Here is a 25,735-nt window from a genome sequence, read left to right on the forward strand (position 1 = left end):
TAGCAGGAGAGGGACTAAAACCGGGGGGGAATAAAGCCAATACCTCAATATTAACCTACGTCCCACCTCCTTCCTGACAATCGGGAGGGCGGGCGGGCGGGCGGGTGGGGGGGAGCAACTCAAAATGTAAAAATGTTGGCGCACCTCCAATCAGTTGCAGACATGTCTGTTGTCATTTCAAAATGATAACTCTCAATTTGTGTTCCTCTGACGAGACTAAGGGCATTCAAATGGTCATTGGATAGACATATGGACGATAAGGGAATAGCGTAGATGGGCTTTAGAGTGGTTTCACAGGTCGGCGCAACATCGAGGGCCGAAGGGCCTGTAGTGCGCTGTAATGTTCTATGTTCTATATTTAAATCAGGCTGTCATAGTGCATTTGGGGCCTAATTTCAATATTTTAATTGCCAACCAGGTTTCACAGGCCTCAGGAGACTTGGCCATTAAAGGAAGCAGGAGCTGCCAGGTCAAGAAGATAAGTGTCTTTTCGAGCTCTCTTTGTGAACTGGGTGAGATCAGGAGTATTTCCTCCAACCTTTCTTGTGGCTGCACGCTTCCCCTCCGTCCCACAGCACCTTTCCCCAGTCCTCCCTCACCCTGTTGGTTTCATCTTGCCATCCCTCAACCCCAGTCTCCAGCAACCCCACTTCCCAATTGACGGATCATCCCCGAGGTGCCAGGTTTTCTGTCTGACAGCCGGTCAGCTTGTCAATTATGGTGGATCCCAGGTCAGGAACGAAAGAAAACAAATTGCAACGAGATACTGCCATTAGATTTGGCAGCACGTCCAGTGCCCCGGCCTTGCCAATTTTGGGCTCTGCTCCCCCCCCCACCCCCCCCCCGCAACAAATCCTTCCCTCCTCCCTGTTATTATAGGAGCTAAAGTGTAAAATATTTGACCATGAGTAATAGCTGTGGTGACACTGATACAAATTAAATGGAAGTGATGGAGTTAAATTGAACCGGGTTGTTAACATATATTAGCATCATCTTAAGGATTCATGGTACTGTCCACATGTTTATTATTAGAGGTATACTCCCAGTAAAATAGGTAAAGGGAAAGTGAGTTTCAAGTCTCATCTCATTTCTCATAGAAAGGAAATAAATGCATCGTATAGGTGTAAAACAAATTAATCTCCTATGCCATTACACATAGGAAGTCAAGAGCAAGTGTAGGTCTCATGTGAAATGGGGTGAGAGGGTGTTAAATATTTAGATCGGGACCCACAGATATTAGTCAGTTACCATTTTAAAATCATACATGCTGTCCTTATTTCTATACTTTATTAAAAACCCCAATGCCCAGACTAATAGGCTGGAATTTTCAATTCTGGGTTGGGAAACTGGCCTTCAGCACATCATGTTCCACTCATGGCCACCACAATTTTATAGGGAAAGGCTAATTAATGGCAGGGAATGGGGTGTTGTATTATGGTGTCACCACTGAGCACCATGTTTCATTATTGGTTCAGCTGTGGTGTCTCAATGATGGGATCTTGGGTGGGATTTACCGGCTGTTCACAGTGGAGGGAAATTCTGGTCCACAGCGGCGCACAGGTTTCCTGAAAACGAGGAGTGTTGTCATTGGGAAATCTGATTGACAATGGCAGGGCCGGTAGATCCCACTGGTGGGCCACCTCCACTGCTGCAAAACACGCAGCAGGGTGGTTTGTAAATCCCACCCTTTGAGATTTGTATGTCTAAACATGAACAGTTTATTGTTAATCTTTAACTATTTGTAGAACCCGATTAACGTTATGCATGGTGTTGCTTCTCCATGCAGACTGTTTCTAGAGTGTTCACACGACTCCATTGCCATGCGACTCTATACATCATACCGTGGGCGGTGTCGTTCTTCGGTCCCAAATTAACCCTTGCTCTGCTGAGCACCTTTTCATTGCAAGGGCGTACAGGCACATAATACTCACAGTCCAGCTAAGAATGATGGGAGGGCTTGTGAGGCTGGAGAGCCTATGGGAGGCTCGCCACACTGAAATATCAACAGTCCACAGCTGTGGTGGGAGCTACAGATCCTTAATGGAGACAGAGAGGGGCAGCTCAACATGGAGGCACCTCTGAAGAACAAGTTAGTGTTTTCTTAAATTTTAAATGGCAACATCTGCCTGACAATGATCTGGAGGGACTACTTTTCCATAGGATGGCTAGCAGTCACAGCTGTTGCCCAGGAACTGTTATGGATCTGGTGGGAAGGGGTGGTCTGTCACATGATCCACTGCCCTTCTTCCATTACTTCTCTCTCTGAGTCCACCATGTAGGCCTGGACATAATCCAGGTCATGGTTGGCCACCTATCTTACCAACTGAAATACTTAGTTGATACAGGTAGGGGCCTTAATCGACCCTGCAATTAACACTAATTTGCCTTAATTGATTGCTGGCTGTAATGCAGGTGACAGCAGTTAAAAATGGCTATGGAACTGTAGTGACGCCATGAACATTCAGGGCCCATCTGATTCAATTTTCAGGCAAGTTTGTTAATGGGTGCCCAGCACTCTTGTCTAAAGCTACTGGGGGGTGGGGGTGAAATTGGGGTTCTACCCTGGTTCAAGTACCATTCGCAATGTCCGGTACAAATGGATGTATCGTGCACCACAGAAATTCCATTTATTTGTACAAGTGGTGACCAATAACAAAAGAGACCATAGGATTTGATGCCAGGAGGGCTTGTAAAATGTTTAAGGGGAAGCATTAAAGAGCAGGGGGTCCACATCTCTGCCTTTTCCAGTGCAGCCAGCCCATACATCAACATAAGGTGGTGGATGGGATACTGACCAAGCAGGCTATTTCATCCTGGACTATGTGCAACTTCTTGAGGGTTGCTGGATCTGGACTCATCCAGGCACATGGACAGAATTCCATCACACTCTTGACTAGTGTCTCACAGATAGTGGACAGGTAATGGTAATGCCATTGAACAGCGAGGAGAGGCGGTTAGATTATCTCTTGTTGTAGATAATTATCGCCTGACACTTGTGTGGTGCGAATGTTACCTGTCACTTATTGGCCCAAGACTGAATGTTGTTGACATCTTGCTGCTTGCTGTCACAGGCTATTTTAGTACCTGAGAAGTAACAAATAGTATGGAACACTGTGCAATCATCAGAGAACATCCCACTTTTGACCTTACAATAGAGTGAAGACCATTGATGATGCAGCTGAAAATAATTGAACTTGGGGCACTATTCTGGGGAACTTCTACAGCAATGTACTGGAACTGAGATGATTGACATCCATCTTCCCTATTACTCCAGGGGTGAGGGGTTTTCCCCAATTCCCATTGCTGTGATATAATGTACATGGGGCTGGATTCTCCGCCAGCGGGATCTTCCGCTTCGCCGGCAGCGCAGTCACACCTGTGGATTTCCCGACGGAGTAGGAATGCCCACAATGGGAAACCCCATTGGCCAGTTGCCGGGATGGAGGATCCCACTGCCGGCGGGGACGTCCCGCACCAGAAAACTGCTGCGGCAGGACGGAAAATTCCATGCATGCACGTTAAAAAAATCATTAATGGGATGTAGGCTTCCCTGGCTAGACCAACATTTATTGCCTATTGTTAATTGTCCTGGAGGTGGTGAGCTGCCATTCTGAAGTGCTGTTGTCCATATGGAATAGGTACACACACTGCTGATAGGGTGATTCTCCCAAGGAAACATCTTCTTCACATCCACCCTGCCAAGACCCCTGATTTCAGTCCCACTGACATGCAGGGATCTGTCCTTGGCCATCATCCATGATATTGTCAAGACAATGATGAGGACAACAGACCATACTGGAAACTGTATGCTTACACTGAGCATAGATCGTCTAATTCTGCTAAGCGAATCATGTGCCATATGCTGAGTTGCATAATTTGAACCAAATATGTTTATCAAATCTTCATCGCGGAACCAATGGGGAATACCATTTGGCAGATAAGAGCAGACAAACCTTCCCAGATATCACTCTTTGATATTCCCAGGAGCATGTGATTCATTCATTTGAAAAACAGGGGAAATGAAAGGCGCCCATGACCTGCGTGTGGGTAACAAATCATCCAACCTGAATATCAGACAGAAAGCTTGAGTACAACACCCAACTGATGGCACACGGAAAGCATCAGGAAAGGCCTAGAATCAAGATCATACCAAGTACAAGTACCAAAGGGCATGACTGTATGACAAAATAGATGCCATGTCAGAACAAAAGAAAACACAACGAGAAGCAGGAAGTAATCCTATTGAGACTGGAACAAACAAAGCAATCCTAACCAGCATTCTGAAAACATACATCAGCCTCCAGCAAAGATCACCGTAACTAAGTCCAGACAAATAAACAAACCATCACAGCCTTTCGGAGACTTGAAACTGTATTGCTTTGTATAATGGTTTATTCAGACACAATGTTATTTTCTTTTGTCCTATGTAAATCATTTGATTCTCCAAGGGTAAACCCTTAGTTATTAAAAAGGGAGATGTTGTGATATGAGGTATGTGTACCTTTACGGTACATATCTTAAAGAGCTGTCCATCACGACCACCTCAGCAGGTTGTGATGTGTTTGTCCAATACTTGTAGTCAGTCTACAAGTGGCAGCAGTAGGAATCAAATGTATATGCTTAGCCTTTGAGTTAACTTTAATTGTAGATTGACTTATCTTCAAATAAAGCACTCATATTATTGTTTCGCCAATCTTATGTGTGATTGGCAGGTTTACATCGAAGAGAAGAACGTCTACAATTTTGCTAGGGTTTCTCAATGCCACACACAATCAAATGCCAACTCACCTCTGGGTTCAGCTCTTTTTTGCACAGCCGTAGATTAGATTCAACTTCCTCGGGAAATTCATTCCCAACCTTGCCTCCCACACAACGGCTCTGCGCCATCTCGTAAAAAAATCCACAGACTTCCAGTGGCAACTCACACACCAGCTGGAATGGGAGAAGCTCAAACACAAACTTGCCACGGCACCAGTGTTGGCGTTCTCCGACACGTCTCGTCCCACCAAAATCTCAACTGATGCCAGCCAATCCGGCATTGGAGCAGTGGTCCTGCAGAGGGATGACACGTCGTCATGGGCCCCAGTTGCCTATGCATCGCGGGCTATGACCCCCACAGAGCAGCGCTACGCGCAAATCGAAAAAGAATGCCTGGGCTTGCTAACTGGTTTGGACAAGTTCCACGATTATGTATATGGTCTTCCACGATTCACGGTCAAAACTGACCACCGCCCCCTGGTCAACATAATAAACAAGGACCTGAACGACATGACCCCTCGCCTCCAGCGCATCCTACTTAAACTCAGGAGGTATGACTTCCAACTGATCTACACTCCAGGGAAGGACCTCATCGTGGCGGATGCCCTATCCCGAGCAGTGAGTACACCACCGGATGCGGAGGGGTTCGTATGTCAGGTCGAGGCACAGGTGGCCTTGACAGCGGCAAATCTGCCAGCTGACGACTCCAGTCTGGCCCGCATACGCAGAGAGACAGCGGCCGACCCCCTTTTACAGCGAGTGATGCGCCACATGACGGGAGGATGGCTCAAAGGGCAGTGCCCGCAGTTCTATAATGTACGGGATGACCTAGCCACCATTGATGGGATCCTTCTGAAGCTAGACAGGATCGTCATTCCGTACAGTATGTGCCAGCTGGTTCTCAATCAAATACACAAAGGCCACTTGGGGGTCGAGAAGTGCAGACGGAGGGCCCGAGAGGTGGTATACTGGCTGGGCATCAGTGACGATATTGCCAACATGGTGATCAATTGTACAATCTGCCAAAGATTTCAGCCGGCGCAACCTCCTGAGACGCTTCTGCCCCATGAGCTGGTGACGTCCCCCTGGGCGAAGGTGGGTGTCGACCTATTTCACGCGCTTGGCATGGACTATGTTATCATCATGGACTACTTCTCCAATTACCCAGAAGTCATACTCCTACACAATCTGACGTCGTCTGCTGTTATCAGGGCCTGCAAAGACACCTTTGCTCGCCACGGCATTCCGATGACTGTAATGTCGGACAATGGGCCCTGTTTTGCCAGCCATGAATGGTCGTCCTTTGCCGCCTCATATGGCTTCACACACGTGACGTCCAGCCCTCTGCATCCCCAGTCCAATGGAAAGGCGGAGAAGGGAGTTGACACTGCCAAGCGGCTCCTCTGCAAGGCTGCTGCTGCCGGATCGGACTTTCACCTCGCCCTGCTGGCCTATCGCTCGGCCCCGCTAGCCACGGGTCTCTCGCCAGCACAACTGCTGATGGGTCGCACCCTCAGAACAACTGTGCCTTCCATCCTCGCACCAACAACAGACCATGCTCCGGTACTGCATAAGATGCAACTGCAGCGTGATCGCTAGAAGAGTTCGTACGACACAAGGGCAACTGATCTTCCCCCCCTGGCCCCTAGAGACAAAGTCCGCATTCATCTACCAGATGGTGGCTGGTCAGCACCTGCCGAAGTTCTCCGACGCGTGGCTCCCCGCTCGTTCCTGGTACGCATGCCGGATGGAACCATGCGTAGGCGCAGTCGGCGAGCCCTTCGCTTACTTCCACTCTCGCAACGGGACCTTACACAGACGCCGGGTCCTCCACTGGTTCCTAATAGTGACTTTGTGGAGCTGCCACAGACCATGCCCCTTCCATCGCCACCCGTGGCCAGGCTCGCACCTCAGCCGGTGGTTCTCGACCCACCCTTGAGGCGGTCAACCCAAATCCGTCGCACACCTACTAGACTGGACTTATGAGACTGTTCACAGGTCAAAGTTTAGCAACTATTGTATTGTAACATGTTGCTGTTTTATCATTCCAGATCTCGTTTGACCGGACCACACTTCAAAGTTTTTCTTTTTTGTTATGGTACAACCTCGTTAGCATGACACACCCGACATCGCCCCATGTATATAGTTACGCCACATGTACATGCTGTAAATATCACGCACACACACTTTTAGCTGCACTCAGGACACATTCATATTTATAACCACGTAGGCACATAATCTTGTAAAAAAAGGGGGGGATGTCATGATATTCAAACACACACATCATGATAGACAGACCAACAGACCAATTAGCACACATAACATGACAGCCAATCACAGACAAGGACAGAGACAGTATAAGACAAGAAACACAACACCTGGTGGTCAGTCCATCTAGAGACCAGGACAAGGACAGGACCGGATTAACAACACACTCCGAGAGTCACCATGTGCAGAGTATCAAGACAGATCTGTAAATAGCAAGTTGGAATAAAACAGCGTTGTACCAATTGCAACCGTGTTGGTTCATCTGTACCTCAGAGCACCCAACACCACAGTTGGGACAGTATTTGGCTGATTTAAATTTGTCCTACTTTTTCTAGAGAGGACATACCTGTGTAGTTTTCCACTCTGTCGAGTAAATGCCAGTTTTGTAGCTGGAACAGCTTGGCGAGGCCTCAATAGTTCTGGAGCACATGTCCTCAGTGCTACATCCTCAGAACATCTCGGACATCGATGTCTTGCCACTGCTTTCACCTGCACCATCCACCATCGCAGAAACTATGACCTTGGTGAGTGATGTTAGCTATCAGGCTCCAGGGTCACCCAGTATTGGGCTGCCATTTTAAGCCAGTGATCCGATCGTGAGGGCCTTTGGCTGTGCCCCCTCCTTCACAGTGCCATTCAGCCCCCCTGGATATTCTGGGTCACTCCCCCCTCCCACCCAGTACGGGGGTGACCTGACCCCCCCCCTCCCCCCACCACCGAGCCCTCCCCATCAGAGACCCCCTAAATAAAGAGACCCCTCCACAGAGTCCCCCGAGTAAAGAGACCCCTCCCCCGAGAGCCCCCCTAAATAAGGAAACCCCTGAGAGACTCCCAAAACAAAGAGACCCCCCAACAGAGACCCCTAAATAAGGAGAACCCCCCTAAAAAGTCAATCCCACACTGACCCCCAGAAGAGGGACTCCTGTCAGGAATCCCCCCAGAAGAGAGACCCCTGCCTGGGAACGAGAGAGTAGTCCAGACAGAGGCAGTGAAAAAAAATCACTGCTTTAACATTCACCTGTGCAATACACCTGCTGGCTCAGGCAGAGGGAGCAGTACCTGTCAATTTCTTGAAAGAGAAAACCAGTCATCTGGGTTCAAACCCCCTCAGATCTTTGGTCTGCAAGACTTTCATTTCTCTGGGGGGCTTCCTAACAAGAATATCACTTCTGGTGGGCTTCCTGACAAGGGTCTTTCTTCTGCAGGGTCTGTGGCGGAGTCTCTTTATCCAGCCGGTCTCTGTGGTGGGCGCCTTGTTTAGAGAGTCTCTGTGGGGCTCTCTTTAATTAGGGGGTTTCTAGTTTGGGGACAATTGGGGGGGGGGGGGGGGGGGTCTGCTGGGGGTGGCGTGAGTAGGTCTTGTACTGTGGGAGGGGGATACGATGGCCCTCCGATGGGCTTTTGGGGCACCTCCCTCAAAGAGTTATCCCCTTGGCCCACTGCGAGGTTCACTGTGTCAAAGACACGTTTGTCAGGGCCAGCACCAATTCTCGCCCACGCTATTCCCGGCTCAGAGGATCGGAGAATCACGCAGGCACGGAGAATATGGTGCCCGGCCCGGTAAGTAGACGCAAATTTGTTTTCATGACCCATTGTGTCCTCCCGCTGACGCGGGTCGTGAACCACGATCCCGATGCCAGCAGGGGGCCTGAGCATTGGAAATAGATCAGCGCCTAGTACCAATCCCGTTTTCCTTCGACGCTCAATGCTCCGGCGCATCAGGAACTCCACTGGCATGGCGGCGAATCTAGCCCTCTATTTCTGTGTGAAGTCAAGATGGCTGCTTGGCGAGTTTCAAGTGTCCCCATTTCTGGCTCAGACCTTGGTAAATGCCAACTCTTCATAGAACAGAGAATATTAACCAAGGACAAAACAGCCACATAACTTTGCTGGTGAAAACATCTCCAAGGAAGAACTTCAGGGGCGAAATTCTCCGTTATCGGCGGAAACTCCGCCGATCGGCGCAAAAAACGGCGCAAATCCCACTTGCGTCACGTCATAAAAATGGGCCGATAGTCTGCGGCCCGAAATGGGCTAGCAGCGACGTAACGGGATCCGCGCTTGCGCAGTGGTTCACGCCGTGCAGCGTCATACGCGCTGCACGGCGTGACGGCTCATAAGGCCGCGCAGCTCCCCCCACCCGACCGGAACACCCGACCGCAACACCCGACTTGATGGCTGGCCGTTGCTCAGCCCCGAGGTTCGAGTCACGCGATGTGGAGGCGCTCCTGGACGCGGTGGAGCAGAGGAGGGACGCCCTGTATCCCGGGCACGGCCGCAGAGTTGCCCCACGCCACAGCCGGCGTCTGTGGAGGGAGGTGGCAGAGGCCGTCACCGCTGTGGCCCTAACACCACGGACAGGCACCCAGTGCCACAAGAAGGTGAACGACCTCGTCAGAGCAGGCAGGGTGAGCCTCCCCCATATCCCCCCCCTCCCCCATATCCCCCATATCCCCCCTCCCCCATATCCCCCCTCCCCCATATCCCCCATATCCCCCTCCCCCATATCCCCCCTCCCCCATATCCCCCCTCCCCATATCCCCCCTCCCCCATATCCCCCATATCCCCCCCTCCCCCATATCCCCCCTCCCCCATATCCCCCTCCCCCATATCCCCCCTCCCCCATATCCCCCCTCCCCCATATCCCCCCTCCCCGAAATCCCCACCTCCCCATATCCCCCCTCCCCCATATCCCCCCTCCCCATATCCCCCCTCCCCCATATCCCCCCTCCCCCATATCCCCCCCCCATATCCCCCCTCCCCCATATCCCCCCTCCCCATATCACCCCTCCCCCATATCCCCCCTCCCCCATATCCCCCCTCCCCCATATCCCCCCTCCCCCATATCCCCCCCTCCCCCATATCCCCCCCTCCCCCATATCCCCCCTCCCCCATATCCCCCCTCCCCCATATCCCCCATATCCCCCCTCCCCCATATCCCCCTCCCCCATATCCCCCCTCCCCCCATATCCCCCCTCCCCCATATCCCCCATATCCCCAAGTGAATCCAGCCCTAACCTTAACCTCTGCAATGCACGCGCAACCGATGGCGTGCATTCATATACCTGCCTAACACTGTTGCCTTTTACCCCTGCCACCACGCCCCCCTCCCCCCCCCCCCCCCCCCCACAGGAGAAGCGCGCACACAACAATAGGGAGCATGTGAGGACTGGAGGAGGGCCCGCTGATGAGAGGCCACTGACCGTACACGAGGAAAGGGCCCTGGAACTGGCTGGCGGACCTGAGGACCGGGAGGTTGCTGATGCAGAGGTCGGGGCCCCACAAGCAAGTGAGCCACCAACAGCCCGTCCCCATATCCCCCCTCCCCTATATCCCCCTCCCCCGTATCAACTGATCACTGCCTGATGTCTAACCATGCATGCTTCATTGTGTATCGCAGGACCAAACGTCCAGGCACCCATCCCCGCAGATGCAGACCGCCCGCAGGATGCCCCTCGGAGACCACAGGAGACGGAGAGACCCGCACCCTCCAGCATGCGACGCCCGCAGGATGCCCCTCGGAGACCACGGGAGACGGAGAGACCCGCACCCTCCAGCATGCGACGCCCGCAGGATGCCCCTCGGAGACCACAGGAGACGGAGAGACCCGCACCCTCCAGCATGCGACGCCCGCAGGATGCCCCTCGGAGACCACGGGAGACGGAGAGACCCGCACCCTCCAGCATGTGACGCCCGCAGGATGCCCCTCGGAGACCACAGGAGACGGAGAGACCCGCACCCTCCAGCATGCGACGCCCGCAGGATGCCCCTCGGAGACCACGGGAGACGGAGAGACCCGCACCCTCCAGCATGCGACGCCCGCAGGATGCCCCTCGGAGACCACGGGAGACGGAGAGACCCGCACCCTCCAGCATGCGACGCCCGCAGGATGCCCCTCGGAGACCACGGGAGACGGAGAGACCCGCACCCTCCAGCGTGCGACGCCCGCAGGATGCCCCTCGGAGACCACGGGAGACGGAGAGACCCGCACCCTCCAGCATGCGACGCCCGCAGGATGCCCCTCGCACACCACGGGAGACGGAGAGACCTGGAGCAACAGGGAGACGACACCCCCGTCACGTGCGGGAGCGACCACCCAGCGATGAGGGGGGCAGCCACAGGCCCCCGTCACATCCAAGCCAGGACACCACTACCCAGGACACCACTATCCGGGACACCCCTACCCGGGACACCACTACCCAGGACTCCCCTACCCGGGACAGCACTACCCGGGACAGCACTACCCGGGACAGCACTACCCAGGACACCCCTACCCGGGAAGACGAAATACCGGACAGTGACTCAGAGTGGATGGGTGGAGACGAACCCCCACCCCAAAGTGCCATGGACTCAGAGTGGGACGAAGAGCACGACACAACGCCACTGCTGTCACCAACACCCTCCACCATCGCAGAAACACTCACCACGGTTGGGCACTTTAGTGATGAGGCGTCTGGTACACTCACTGGTGCGCACAACACAGCCGTCCCGGTACAGCAGGTGGAGGTAGGAGCAGCAGAGGGACCGGGTGGTCGGAGGGCAGCCCAGGCCAAGCGAACATCTGCCGCCCAGATGGATCCCGGGTTCCTGCAGTTACCACACCCACACATAGATCCGATGCAACCACCGACACGGAGACGAGCGAATAGGGTGACGGGTGGCTTGCGGCGGCTGCGGTCGCAGGTGGAGGAGTCCACCCGCATCCAGGAGCTGGGAGTGGTCCCGGTCATGCGTGCCACCCAGGCTGACACCGCACGGGTGGCGTCCGCGGTGGAGGCAATGGGTGCGACGGTGTCAGACATGGGGAACGGTTTGCGAGGCCTGGGGCCTTCCGTGCAGGCGGCGTCTGTGGCCCAGGAAATGGCTGCCCTCTCACAGGAGGCCATGAGCCAGTGCCAGCGTCAGATGGCAGAGGCGCTCAACGCCATAGCCCAGTCTCAGCAGGCCATGGCCCAGTCTCAGCAGGCCATGGCCCAGTCTCAGCAGGCCATGGCCCAGTCTCAGCAGGCCATAGCCCAGTCTCTGCAGGCCATGGCCCAGTCTCTGCAGGCCATGGCCCAGTCTCAGCAGGCCATCGCTGAGGGCATCGGCGCCAGTGGCCATGTGCGAGCTGGCGTCGCACTGTCACAGACAGGGTTCGACAACCCCCTGGGCTCCATGGCTGCAAACCTGCAGACCCCTGTCGATACCAGCACGGGCCTCCAGGACTGGCAGCGCCAGATGTCGGGGGCGCGTCGGATGGCCAGTCCGTTCGCATCCCCCACCCATGTAGAGGCCTGGGGGCCATCGGGCACCCCGAGGGAGGAGGAGGTGGTGTGGTCCGTCCCGGCTCCCTCTGTAGGGGAGGTCCCGGTACACCGCGACACCTCGGACTCCCCCCCTTCCGTCCCAGGTGCATCGGGTGGGCAACGGGCAGGACAGGCTGGCAGCTCGCCATCCCAGTCGCCCGGGCCGCAGCCTGGCCCATCTAGGCCAGGACGCCTCAGGAAACGGCCGCCAAAGGGATCCGGTGTCAGAGGGCAGGAATCACAGGAGTCCACCTCCAGTTCTGCTGTACCGTCTGGGGAACCACGTAGACGTAGTCAAAGGGCCCGTAAGGCCAAACAATTAGACACTGAGTAAGTTGGCACGGGTGCAGGGCACAGATGAGTTTTAGGGGCTAGGGCACGTGCATGAACTCCTTTGGTTATTAAAGTCAATGTTACACCTACCGAAGCTGCCTTTGTGCTCTGTCATGTACGTTGAGCGCAAGTGTGTGTGTGACGGGTGGTCTTACCTCAGCCCCAGGTGAGTCTGCCCCCTTCCCCCTGGGCCGCCATCAACATCCCCCGGGCAGAGGACGGGACCGTGCGCTGCAGTGTCACAGCCGCATGCAGGGATGGTCCGGGTGGATGGTGGTACTATGGCCATGGGTCAGACATAGTCCAACGATGTAGAGCCAGGAGCTCATCGGAGGCGGGTTGTCATCATCCTCCATGGCCTGCGATAGACACGCGTCCACTGGCAACTGGGTGAGCCCGGCCCGTTGTGCCGCCGGTGGATCGGCAATTGGGGGTGGGGGGGTGGTGTGCATGCGGGTGGGGTGTGTGGGGTTGGGGAGGGGGGGTGAGGGTGCTGGGTGGGTGGATGGGTGGGGGGTGTGGGTGGTCGGCTGTTGTCATGGTGTGCGGTCTGTGGCCATACTACCCGATTCCCACGCCCATCTAGTCAGTGAAGCGGGCGTCTATCAGTCTGTCCCGTGCCCGCTGGGCCAGCCGGTAACGGTGGACAGCCACCCGCCTGTGTCTACCCCGTCTGCCCTGACCATTGCCCCCATCCCCCTCATCTGGGGAGGACTGGGCCTCTTCCTGCTGCTCCTCCACTCCGCCCTCCTCTGCCTGCGGCACATCGCCCCTCTGCTGGGCTATGTTGTGCAGGACGCAGCACACCACAATGATGCGGCCGACCCTATCTGACCGATACTGGAGGACGCCCCCAGAGAGGTCCAGGCACCTGAAACGCATCTTCAGCACGCCAAAGCACCTCTCGATCACTCCCCTTGTCGCTACATGGGCATCATTGTAGCGGTTCTCCGCCTCATTGCGTGGCCTCCGTATAGGCGTCATCAGCCACGATCGCAATGGGTAGCCCCTGTCGCCCAGCAACCAGCCCCTCAGCCGGGGATGGCGTCCCTCGTACATGCCGGGGATGGATGACCGCGACAACACGAATGAGTCGTGTACACTGCCTGGGTGACGGGCGCAGACGTGCAGGATCATCATGCGGTGGTCGCAGACCACCTGTACGTTCATTGAATAGGTCCCCTTCCTATTAGTGAACACGGCCCTGTTCTCTGCAGGTGGCCGCACGGCGACGTGCATCCCATCGATCGCGCCCTGGACCATGGGGAACCCGGCAACGGCAGAGAAGCCCACGGCCCGGGCATCTTGGCTGGCCCGGTCCACGGGGAAGCGGATGTACCGGTGCGCCATGGCATAAAGGGCATCTGTCACTGCCCGGATGCACCGATGCACCGATGTCTGTGATATGCCGGACAGGTCCCCACTCGGTGCCTGGAATGACCCCGTTGCATAAAAGTTCAGGGCCACCGTAACCTTGACGGACACGGGGGGAGGGTGTCCCCCGCCAGTGCCACGCGGTGACAGGTGTGCCAGCAGGTGGCAGATGTGTGCCACGGTTTCCCGGCTCATCCGGAGTCTCCTCCTGCATTCCCGGTCCGTGAGGTCCTGGTATGACTGCCGGGGCCGGTACACACGGGGCGCCCTCGGGTGCCTCCGTTGCCGTGGGGCCATGACGTCCTCCTCCCCCTCCTCGTCCTGTCGGTCAGGTGTCCCTCCAGCCTGAGCGGCTGCCGCCTGCCCCTCTGCGGCAGCCTGCGCCGCCTCTCTGGCATGCTCCTCCTCCTCCTCCTCCTCCTCCTCATCCAGGGCAACATAGACATGAGCGGCTGCCACCACGGCGGCCAACATCGCTGGATGGTCTGAAAACATGACGGCCTGGTGGGGGGGAGGGGAACGACGACATGTCATCATTGCCCATATCCCCTCCTCCCCCCAGCCAGGTGGCATGGACCGCATGAGTCCAGCTGTTGGAGGCTGGCACCTGGCCAGGTGGACCAACTCATTTGCCCTCCCATCACCCACCCCGGCACGGACCCCCTCCCCAACCCCCAACCTCCACCCCAGCATGGACCCCCCCCCCCCAACCTCCACCCCGGCACGGACCCCCTCCCCAACCCCCAACCTCCACCCCAGCACGGACCCCCCCCCCAACCTCCACCCCGGCACGGACCCCCTCCCCAACCTCCACCCCAGCACGGACCCCCCCCCTAACCTCCACCCCGGCACGGACCCCCTCCCCAACCCCCAACCTCCACCCCAGCACGGACCCCCCCCCCCCCCAACCCCCAACCTCCACCCCGGCACGGACCCCCTCCCCAACCTCCACCCCAGTACGGACCCCCCCCAACCCCCAACCTCCACCCCAGCACGGACCCCCCCCAACCTCCACCCCGGCACGGACCCCCTCCCCAACCTCCACCCCGGCACGGACCCCCTCCCCAACCCCCAACCTCCACCCCAGCACGGACCCCCCCCCAACCTCCACCCCGGCACGGACCCCCTCCCCAACCCCCAACCTCCACCCCAGCACGGACCCCCCCCCAACCTCCACCCCGGCACGGACCCCCTCCCCAACCCCCAACCTCCACCCCAGCACGGACCCCCCCCCAACCTCCACCCCGGCACGGACCCCCTCCCCAGCCCCCAACCTCCACCCCAGCACGGACCCCCCCCCCCCAACCTCCACCCCGGCACGGACCCCCCCCCCCACCTCCACCCCGGCACGGACCCCCTCCCCAACCTCCACCCCAGCACGGACCCCCCCCCCAACCTCCACCCCAGCACGGACCCCCCCCCCCCAACCTCCACCCCGGCACGGACCCCCTCCCCAACCCCCAACCTCCACCCCAGCACGGACCCCCCACCAACCTCCACCCCGGCACGGACCCCCTCCCCAACCCCCAACCTCCACCCCAGCACGGACCCCCCCCCCAACCTCCACCCCAGCACGGACCCCCCCCCAACCTCCACCCCGGCATGGACCCCCCCCAACCCCCAACCTCCACCCCGGCACGGACCCCCCCCAACCCCCAACCTCCACCCCAGCACGGACCCCCTCCCGGCACTCCCCCGGAGCCCAGCCTACTCTAACCAACCCCCCCCCCCCCCCCCCGCCGCACACACACACACACAAGCCGAGACACACCTCTCCTCACGCAATCAGTCTGCGGCCACGCCATTTCCTGCCCAGAGCCAACCCCCCAGGCCATCACTCACCTCCTCGCTGGTCGGCGTGAGCCTGGAGCACCGGGTCACGCCGATGAAAAGGAGGTTTGATTCACGGCGACGTGAACGGTCATCACGTCGACGGGACTTCGGCCCATCCGGAAGGGAGCATATCGGCAGGCCGAAAATCGGCTGCCTTGCGCAGACCCGTGACATTCTCCGCGGCAGCGGCGCCATTAACGCCCCGCCGACTTTTCTCCCTTCGGAGACTTCGGCGGGGGCGGGATTCACAGCGGCCAACGGCCATTCTCCGACCCGGCGGGGGGTCGGAGAATGACGCCCCTGATATCAGTCTGCATAACAGCCCTCAGTACAATTAACAGGTCAAGGGCTGGGAATGCTATCAAAAAGAAAGGAGTTGTCAAATAAATGCTTCTAAAACCATTAAAACAATCTATCTGTCGAGTAAATGCTTCAGTGAGTCTGATAGACAAGAATAAAACAGTCCAGAGTTTTACTATAAAGTCCTACATTCATACTAATGAGGTCTGTTGGAAGTCAAAACAAACTTAAAGTGGTTTTAGAATACCTCCATCAAATCTCTTAACCTTCTCTGCTTTAAGGAAAACAACCCAGTTTCTGTAGTCTCCCACATAACTGAAGTTGCATATCTTCGGTGCAAATCTTGTAATTTTCTTTTTTATCATTTATAAGAGATTGACATCCTTTTAAATTGTTGAATTAAACACCGTGGATTTTTTTCCCTCTCTGGTGGTGAGATTGAAGGCCGGAACGGCATTTACTTCGACAGCACGGTGGTAAACCTGAACCCCACCCCTTTCCTCCTCTGTCAGACTATGATTGACCTTCCTGCCCCACCTCCAAATGAGGCCCTTAAGTGGCCAATTAAGGGCCTCATACTGCTACTGCTGGTATTAACCGAGCTGAAGATGGGCGTGTTTTTTATCTGCATGTGCATGAGAGATGAACCTATGCAGCAAGTTTATCACCTCAGGGTGGGGTCACTCAATCAAAGGCAATCAGTGCCTGATCAACGGGACTGGACATTGGCAAGGGAGGAACCACTGAGACCTACACCCCAGCCCATGCCCTTGCTTCTGAAATCCCTACCCCCTCTCCTCATTTAAAAATATATATTTTACGGGATGTGGGTGTTGCTAATTAGGCCAGCATTTATTGCCCATCCCTAGCTGCCCTTCAGAGGGTGCTGCTGAGTTGCCTTCTTGTGCCATTGAAGTCTTGAAGTGTAGGTACACCCACTGTGCTGTTAGGGAGGAAGTTCTAGGATGTTGCCTCAGCGACAGTGAAGGAATGGCGGGCCATATATTTCCACGTCAGGGTGGTGAGTGACTTGGAGGGGAACCTCCAGGTGGTGGGGTTCCCAGATATCTGCTGCTCTTGTCCTTCTAGATGGTAGTGATTGTGGATTTGGAAGGTGCTGTCTAAGGAACTTTGGTGAGTTACTGCAGTGCATCTTGTAGATGGTACACACGCTGCCACTGTTCATTGGTTGTGGAGGGTTTGAATGTTTGTGGAAGGGGAGCAATCAAGCGGGCTGCTTTGTCCTGGATGGTGTCGAGCTTCTTGAGTGTTGTTGGAGCTGCACTCATACAGGCAAGTGAAGAGTATTCCATTACACTCCTGACTTGTGCTTTGTAGATGATGGACAGGTTTTGAGGAGTCAGGAGGTGAGTTACTCACCGTAGGATTCCTAACCTTTGATCTGCCTGGTAGCCACAATATTAATATGGATAGTCCAGTTCAGTTTCTGATCAATGGTAACCCCTAGGATGTTGATTGTGTGGGATTCACAGTGGTAATGCCTTTGAGTGTCAAGGGCCGGTGGTTAGATCCTCTCTTGTAGGAGATGGTCAATGCCTGGCACTTGTGTAACTTGCCACTTGTCAGCCCAAGCTTGGATATTGTCCAGGTCTTGCCGCATTTGGACATGGACTGCTTCATTATATGAGGAATCACGCACGGTGCTGAACACTGTGCAGTCATCCGCAAACATCCCCAGTTCTGACCTTGTAATGGAAGGGAGGACATTGATGAAGCAGCTGAAGATGGTTGGGCCTAGGATACTACCCTGACCCCCAAACCATGAAACTTCCTCTTCCTCTCACCCCGCCCCGCCACATTACTCACCTGTAGTTCTTCCCTCCTGCCCCCCCACCACATTACTCACCTGTAGTTCTTTCCCCCCCCCATCTCCGCCCCCCCCTCCCCCCCACGCCACATTACTCACCTGTGGTCCGGGCCCTACAGCAGCTAGCTCATATCATGGTAACTATGAGTTTCAGTTTCTGGAGAGCCAGAAGAGCTTGAACAGCGACTGTCAAATTTCAAACATTTTGATATTTGGGTTTTATTTTGCAATTCTATATGCAGACATCTGGGGCAAGATCTTCCAGCTGTTCACACCAGCAGGATCTTCCGGCCATGCTGACAGTGTACCCCACCACGGGTTTCCCAGCGGTGTGGGATAGGTTCCATGGGAAATCTCATTGACAGCGGAGGGACCAGAAGATCCCGCTGTATTCGCAGAATCCTTGGGGGAATAAGCGCTCCCCTGCAAAGAGGGTGGGACAATGTAAGTACTTCCAGTATAAAGCCAGCCGGTCGGTTGGGTAGCGCCAAGTGCTTTGTGTCCAGAACTCTTGAAAACACCATTGTTATTTCATTCAACTTGGTCTGGACTCCCCCTTCTTGCAGATACACCATCACCATCTAGAAGGAAAAGGACAGTGGGTGCAGCAGAACAAAATCACTTCCTAATTTCCCTTCAAGTCACACACCAACCTGACTTGGGCGTAGATCGCTGTTGCTTCACTGGGTCAAAATCCTGGAACTTCCTGCCACCCTACTGAGAAACCTTCACTATTTGGGCTGCATTATTTCAAGATAAAGGTACATCACTACCTCCTCAAGGATAAGTAAGGATGGACAGTAAACATGAGCTAGCAACAGCTGTATCCTGAGAATGTATTAAAATAATTCCCCCCAAATCATTGGTGAATGCAATTTTTTTTATAGTGCAACAGTAGTGCAGTTTAACATGTTGAAATTTCCTCTATTTGAGAAATAGGAAGGTCCAACATACCCAAGGAAAATTGTCCACATTTGCACATATATTATAAAGTATCAACGTAAGAGTAGGAATGTTTTGACTTTGTGAGTTGACATGTGAGTTGTATTTACTCCACCATTCTTCAATTACCTACAATTTTGTTGTTATTTCAGAGGTGAATCTTTTTGACTAATTCAATTGGTTCTATAATTTCACCTGTTTTTAATTTAATGGTAAATTCTCTTCAGACTTGTGACAATAGAAGTTAATTTTGTATTTCTTTTATTTTTATTATACAAGGTGAATATCAATCTGGGCTACGTTCAATATTATTGAGCCCCAACGAGGAAACTCTAGCATAAAATAATCTCAATTTTCCAATGCGTTGTCCTCACAAAATCATCATTTGACCAGGGTTAGAAGACACCGTAACCCAGACGAAGCACAGGGTGACAGCCATATGCTGATCAATCAGATCTCTGAAGCTGCTCTTTTTGCTGTGTGTCTGTGTGCTGTATTGAGAGTGAAGTGAAGCAAAATGAAGTCATGTGGCGTCATTCCAATTGGCTAGTGTAAACGCATCCCTAAGCATCAATTTCAATTTAGATAGCGGTCCTCTCCAGCTATACAGCATACATCCGAGGTCAGACTCAGGAAGAAGGTAACAATACATTTGAGTGGCATTAAGATGCCATGATTGCACTTCAGACTGTCCTATCATTGCATTAAAATTGTTCCCTTCCAACAGAGCTTCAACATGACTTTTACCCATTGCTGTTCATAAATCTGCATTCTACAAAATAACACGTTATTTGCTACCTTTGTGAGGTTCACAAGGGAAAAGCATTAGAAATTTGGGATTTCCATTACTGTTGTTTGCAATGTAAAGCAGAAAGAGCAGTGTAATTATACCGAGCTTTCAGACTCTGACCCAGGCTCAGTACATCTTCATTAGACCTCAGGCAATTTCAAGTCATATGGAAATGCTTTTATGAGACTGAATAGTAGTGATTGAGGTTACTGTACAGTCAGTCTGCTGGAAGCACTATGACGCAGTCTGCAGAGCAATTGACAAAAAGGCATGATGTACATACAAAAAATAATAATTTCATTTGATATACTCTTCCCTGTTCACTACCTTGAAGGTCTGGCTGGACTTTATTTCCAAACTGAACAAGCTGGCCAAGTGCTATGTAGAGATATATTGGTTCCTAAACACAGAAGTGACAGCAAAAGTTGGACTCTGCATCTACCATATTGATAGTTTCCCATTCAGATTATGTAGGAGCCAATGGCCATTTTCATTCTTTTTTGTGAAAGCAATGAAGATTCTAATCACATTGGTTTAATGTTGAATTTCCTTTATAATTCCACAGCTTCCAGGACTTGTTCCCCGAACATTTGCGGATGGATGATAAATGCATCAATGTTCTATCTTATCATTGTTTAGATCTGGACCAAATCCACCCCCTGTATATGGAGTATTTGTGATCCTGTGGAAGAAAATTAGAAATGTCAAAGACTACAATTTCCCTATATCTGTGCTGGTTGAAACATTTATAAATTAGCTTGTTTATTCAATAAGACGCTACCTGTTTCTCCTTTGGAAACTAATAAAATGCTGGATAAAGACCAATGTGTTTAATTTTCCATTGATGTTACAAATATTCAAATACTAAATATCAAGCGCCAGCTAAGCTTGGAATTTCCCGAAATATGCTTTTAGTTACATCTCTGTAATGTTTTGCTCAAAGTATAATGGATGGAATCTTCCCAAAAAGGCATAGAGTGCTGGCTCAGGTGCCAAAACCGGTGTGATGCTCGCAGGCTGCACAGCTGTCTTTTCTCGCTGTATTGAACAACACTCTGCATTTTAAAAAGGGAAGCGAGATTCACACCGTCAGAAAGTGGGGTGGGGCCTAAAGGCAAGGCCAGGAATCCCGAGATCAGGGCGGCGTTAAAGGATTTCAATGAAAGACGCCTCCACAACCCCCCCCCCCCCCCCCCCAACGAACCTCCAAGCATCGGAGCATCACAATGCCAGCATCTGGGCACTACCCCAACCTCACCATAATGCCACCATCGGGCACTCCACCTTACTACAACGCCAACAACAGAGCACCCCCCCCACAAAGCCAACATCGGACAACACCCCCCCCCTCACAGGCATCAGGCTCGCTAATTACACCCCCCCCCACCCCGCAAGCATCGGGTCTTTCCCCTCCCCCACCACACATATGTGCAGCAACCTCCCCACCCCCCAGGTTGGCACTATCATGCTGGCAATGTCAGGTTGACCATGCCAAATCGGTACTGCCGGGAGGCTTACCTCCGTGCCTCCGGCATGGTCATCCTGACTGGTTTTCATTTCTGAAAGCCAGTAGTGGATCGCCAGCTGGGTGGGAAGATAAGGCGTGGGCAGACGTCACAGCATCAAGGCCAGTACGTTGATGTTAATTTATTAAAATGTGTGGAAATCAGGTTCATGCCAGAACATGAACCTGATCACATCAACAGCTGCGGGGCGGGGGGGGGGGGGGGGGGGGGGGGGGGGGGGAATCTCAAACTGAGATTTTTCCACGCAAATCCTGTTTTTGGCTGCTCGTGAGGTTTGGCGGCCATTACAGGATTTGCGGCCATGATCAACAGAGCCTCTGAGTCGCGGTCAGTTGTGTAAAATATGTCATGTAGGGCTGAATGATTCATTTGCCACACTTATTGTGAAAATGTCGACTGTGCTTACATTTTTTTGTCACAAGGCACCTTCATGGTGATAGGTTGAAAGTTTGAAGGGCATTGACATTAACACAAACATGTCAATCCTGCATCCCAACTCATGTGTAAGTAAATGAATCATGTTCCCTGGTTTTATTGGAAGCTTACTTCATGCATACAGCCTTGCAAACCTAAGCGTCACAACACAGGCAGCACGGTAGCACAGTTGCTTCACAGCTCCAGGGTCCCAGGTTCGATTCCCGGGTTGGGTCACTGTCTGTGCGGAGTCTGCACGTTCTCCCCGTGTCTGCGTGGGTTTCCTCCGGGTGCTCCGGTTTCCTCCCACAGTCCAAACATGTGCGGGTTAGGTGGATTGGCCATGCTAAATTGCTCTTAGTGATCAAAAAAAAGGTTGGATGGGGTTACGGGGAGGGTGGAGGTGTGGACTTGGGTAGGGTGTTCTTTCCAAGGGCCTGTGCAGACTCGATGGGCCAAATGGTCTCCTTCTGCACTGTAAATTCTATGATTCTATGTATCTTAGTTGCAGATAGAGAGTTTTCGTTATCGTTATACAAGTGAATCCAACAAACATTGTCTGGGTGCTTTTTAAATAGCCTGTATCAAGATGAGAGTTGAGAAGAACTACATAATTTATATCTTGTTCATTCGCTTCGTCTACTAAAATACTGATAGTCTTATATTTTCAGGAGCAGAAAACTTCTACTAATCAAAAGGCATTTGCCCTGCATGTCAGAGGCTTGATTGATCCTTTTTACCATGCAATGGCTGTGCTCATTTACTTCAAACAGCCTTCCTTTTTATTTCCAGTTGGTATAAAAACCCTTCAGCTCTTGGTCATATGTAATTAGTAGTGTTTGGTGATTTCATTTACCCACAAGGTAAAGAATTTGTTCCCATAAATCTTTGCTTGTCTAATCTAACAGGAAAACGTGTAAAGATTGACTTCGAGCCAGGGCGGCACAGTGGATAGCACTGGGACTATGCTGCTGAGAATCTGGGTTTGATCCTGACCCCGGGTCACTGTCTGTGTGAAGTTTGCACATTGTCCCCATGCCTGCGTGGGTTTCACCCCCACAATCCAAAGATGTGCAGAGTAGGTGGATTGGCCACGCTAAACTACCCCTTAATTGGGAAAAAAATAATTGGACACTCTAAATTTATTTTTAAAAAGAAAAAAAGACTCATGGAAAACACTCATGGAAAACAGGTGATCAGAGTGACAAAATAGGAACTAAAGAAAGTTGTTGGAGTCAAACCTCATGAATTAAGAACCCAACCTAGCGGCCACGCTGCGCCCCACTCGGGAGGCGATGTGGCCATTAAATCTCACGAGAGGCTTCTTGCAAGATTTACCCGGCTCACTATGCCTCGTGAGATCTAACAGGATGATGTGCTCTTGACCCCGCCCACAGTGGGCGATACCTAAATTTGGATATTAATGTGTGCAGTAAGCCACACTTTAATATGCACTCGACGGAATTACCCAAGGCGCAGGATCTAACACGGGTGCCTCGGAGACTCTGAGTGATTCTTCACAAATGTGGACCAGGTGTTCCAGCCCTAGGGGGTCTTCCAAGCGATCGGGGGCCCCTGGGTGGTTGGGCTCTTGGCAGGGTGGTACCCTGGCACCCCTGATGCCACTTGGTCACCCTGGCAGTGCCACTGAGGTGCCACGCTGGCACTGCCAGGGTACCCATGTGGCGCTGGCAGATTTCGAGTCACTGTGCCTTAACTGGGCAGTTCATTCTCTAGTAAGCAGTATAAACCTATTCTCAGCTTCCAATTACTTGCTTCCTTTTCCTTTTGCAGCCAGGTAAATTCTAATCTCCGACTGACTATCTTGGTGAGGGTTATCCTGGAGATCCCTCTCTCTAGCCAAAGCCAGGCAAATCTTCCAAGCTTGTATAAATCCTCTAAATGTGGTCTATTCAATCCAAACACAAGCTCCCACCCACAGGTTGCATGGTGAACAATGGAGACTGGTGGCCTCTAACCCTCTGTACTCTCTCTCTTAGATTTATGTGGACTGATTGTGTCTGTTCAGGAATTTCTGAGTAAAACCTTGCAACTAAATACTACAATGGTTTCCTATGGACTCTCCCCTCTCAAAGTTCACCTCCATGGCAATGTGAATCCCATTGGTCTTGTATCCAGGTAGAAATGTTAAAGAGCTTTCCTTCAAAGCCTCAACTCCATTCTAAAAATTAAATAGACAGTTTAAACTATAACTGTTAACAAAACCTTATTCCTACCACTGCCCTGTGAGACTTGAATATTTAGAGTCTACCCAGAGTCATCACAGATGTTCCTTTCTTTCTTTACAGGTATGAATATCTTGCACTTCCTTCCCAGTCAATCAATCTGGACATCACTGCCCCCATAGCAACCAAGTCACCCATACCTTTCACTGTTCCATTTTCCCTTAAATTAAAGAGTATCCCAAAACTTAAGAAACTTAGAAACTTTGCATTTGTAATACTCACTCAGAACACAAGGAATGAAAGCCTAGGATGGACTAAACATTGTTAGGATATTAAATAGCTGCTTCCTCATTTAACCACTGGAAAATAAGTATTTATGTGCCACATTTTGTATGGAAACACCCTGCTTCACCAAAGGATTAGGTGGAAATGGGCACTGAATCAATGGAGATTGTAGGGTTGACTATCAAAAAGATAGGATTGAAGAATGATCTTCAAGGAGGCAAGGGAAATCGGAATCATGGATGTTTGAGGAGGAAATTTCAGAGTGTGCGGTCCGAACATTGCTGTCAATGGTGGCATAAAGAGGATGGGGAGGATTCACAGAAGACCTCAGTCAAAGTAATGGAAAGTTCATGGTGGGAGTTATTATAGCTGGAGGAAATTACATAGAGGGAGGAAAGCCCATGAAGAGTTTTAACTTTGGATATTGGGTGATGGAGAGCCAAAGCTTCGTTACCGGTAAGTTTGAGGGCCAAGAAGAAACAGAAACATGTGGCCCGAGAAAAGTAATCAAGCATTACCCCTTGGGGTATTACATGGTTCTGTATTCCTAAACTCAGAAGTCACTTGGCAGTTTTTCCTTTCCTGCAATGCCTGTGGGAACATTCAAGTCTCCCGGTAGCTATGTAAGATAAAATGCTGATCAAACATAGAAAAATTAAGGTTTTTTTTCTTTCCTCCAGAGCTTGCAAGCCAAGATGTAGCAAAAAAAGACAGCTAAAGTACAAAACCTTCTATTCCCCTCTACCTCATTTAACCATTCACACTGTCCCTTGCACTCAGTAACCCTCTGAGGGATTGACACATGATCCAGCACAAGGGAGCCAAAGGATATGGATGTGGAAGTGAAGTCTGAGGTTGCCAACTAGAGATGTAAGGCATATTAGCCCCTGGTTGCAGAGCAAATGGATAATGATCTCAAAGGTCCTGCCATGAAGAGAAGAACACTAGAAAAGAACAGAAGTAGATGGAGGTTCTGTGTGGTCTCTTGCAAGATGTGCAACAGATGGCTGAGTCATTGATAGAGCTCACTGCCCAACTGCATACCAGCAAAGGATATAGGGCTGCAAGATAGAGTAACTAAAAGCCCCTGGTTGGCTTTCAAAAGGATTTAAGTACTTTTCTGAATCCAAAGAGTCCACTCCCCCAGTAATCGCTGCTCATCCTATTTCCACAACTTGTGGAGAAACTGATGTATATCCTTCGGAAGCTACTCCTCTCATCTTCGTGGTGCAGAGAAACATTCCATTAACCCTTCACTGAAAATGTCACCTTTGCTGAGCTGGACTGTCAAGGAGCCCATGGCAATGATTCAGCTTGCTCTCTACCTGCCCCACAGAGAAAGGCCACCACCATTCCAATCGTAAAGTATCTCATTAAGAAGCTGTCATTAACAAAGATGAAGTTATTTACATATTTGCAATTATATGCTTAGCACAGCATTTCACTCACAGTGCAAACCTTGCTGGGAGGATAGATCTCAACAGGCCCAGAATTGAGCCTACTTTTATCCCCTGCCTTAACGAGCCCCAGGTGGTTGACCTCTGCCCCTTATCTGGGAGATCAATGGTTATTTCCCCGTGGTCCTCGGGGCGGTTATAATAAATAGGATA

The 25,735-nt window shown here is 52.3% G+C and overlaps 1 long non-coding RNA gene across 1 annotated transcript in view; it reads left to right on the plus strand.

Moving 5' to 3' along the window:
- LOC140393203 (uncharacterized) overlaps positions 1-20,523 on the plus strand; it is a 36,323-nt gene extending 15,800 nt beyond the window's left edge. Inside the window, exons 2-5 of the long non-coding RNA XR_011935592.1 lie at positions 419-512; positions 18,225-18,426; positions 18,549-18,743; positions 20,280-20,523. This is a non-coding gene — a long non-coding RNA (uncharacterized lncRNA). The remainder of the gene's footprint in view (positions 1-418; positions 513-18,224; positions 18,427-18,548; positions 18,744-20,279) is intronic.
- The last annotated feature ends 5,212 nt before the right edge of the window (positions 20,524-25,735 follow it).

Source organism: Scyliorhinus torazame, chromosome 1, assembly GCF_047496885.1.
Source record: "Scyliorhinus torazame isolate Kashiwa2021f chromosome 1, sScyTor2.1, whole genome shotgun sequence".
Taxonomy (NCBI): Eukaryota; Metazoa; Chordata; class Chondrichthyes; order Carcharhiniformes; family Scyliorhinidae; genus Scyliorhinus; species Scyliorhinus torazame.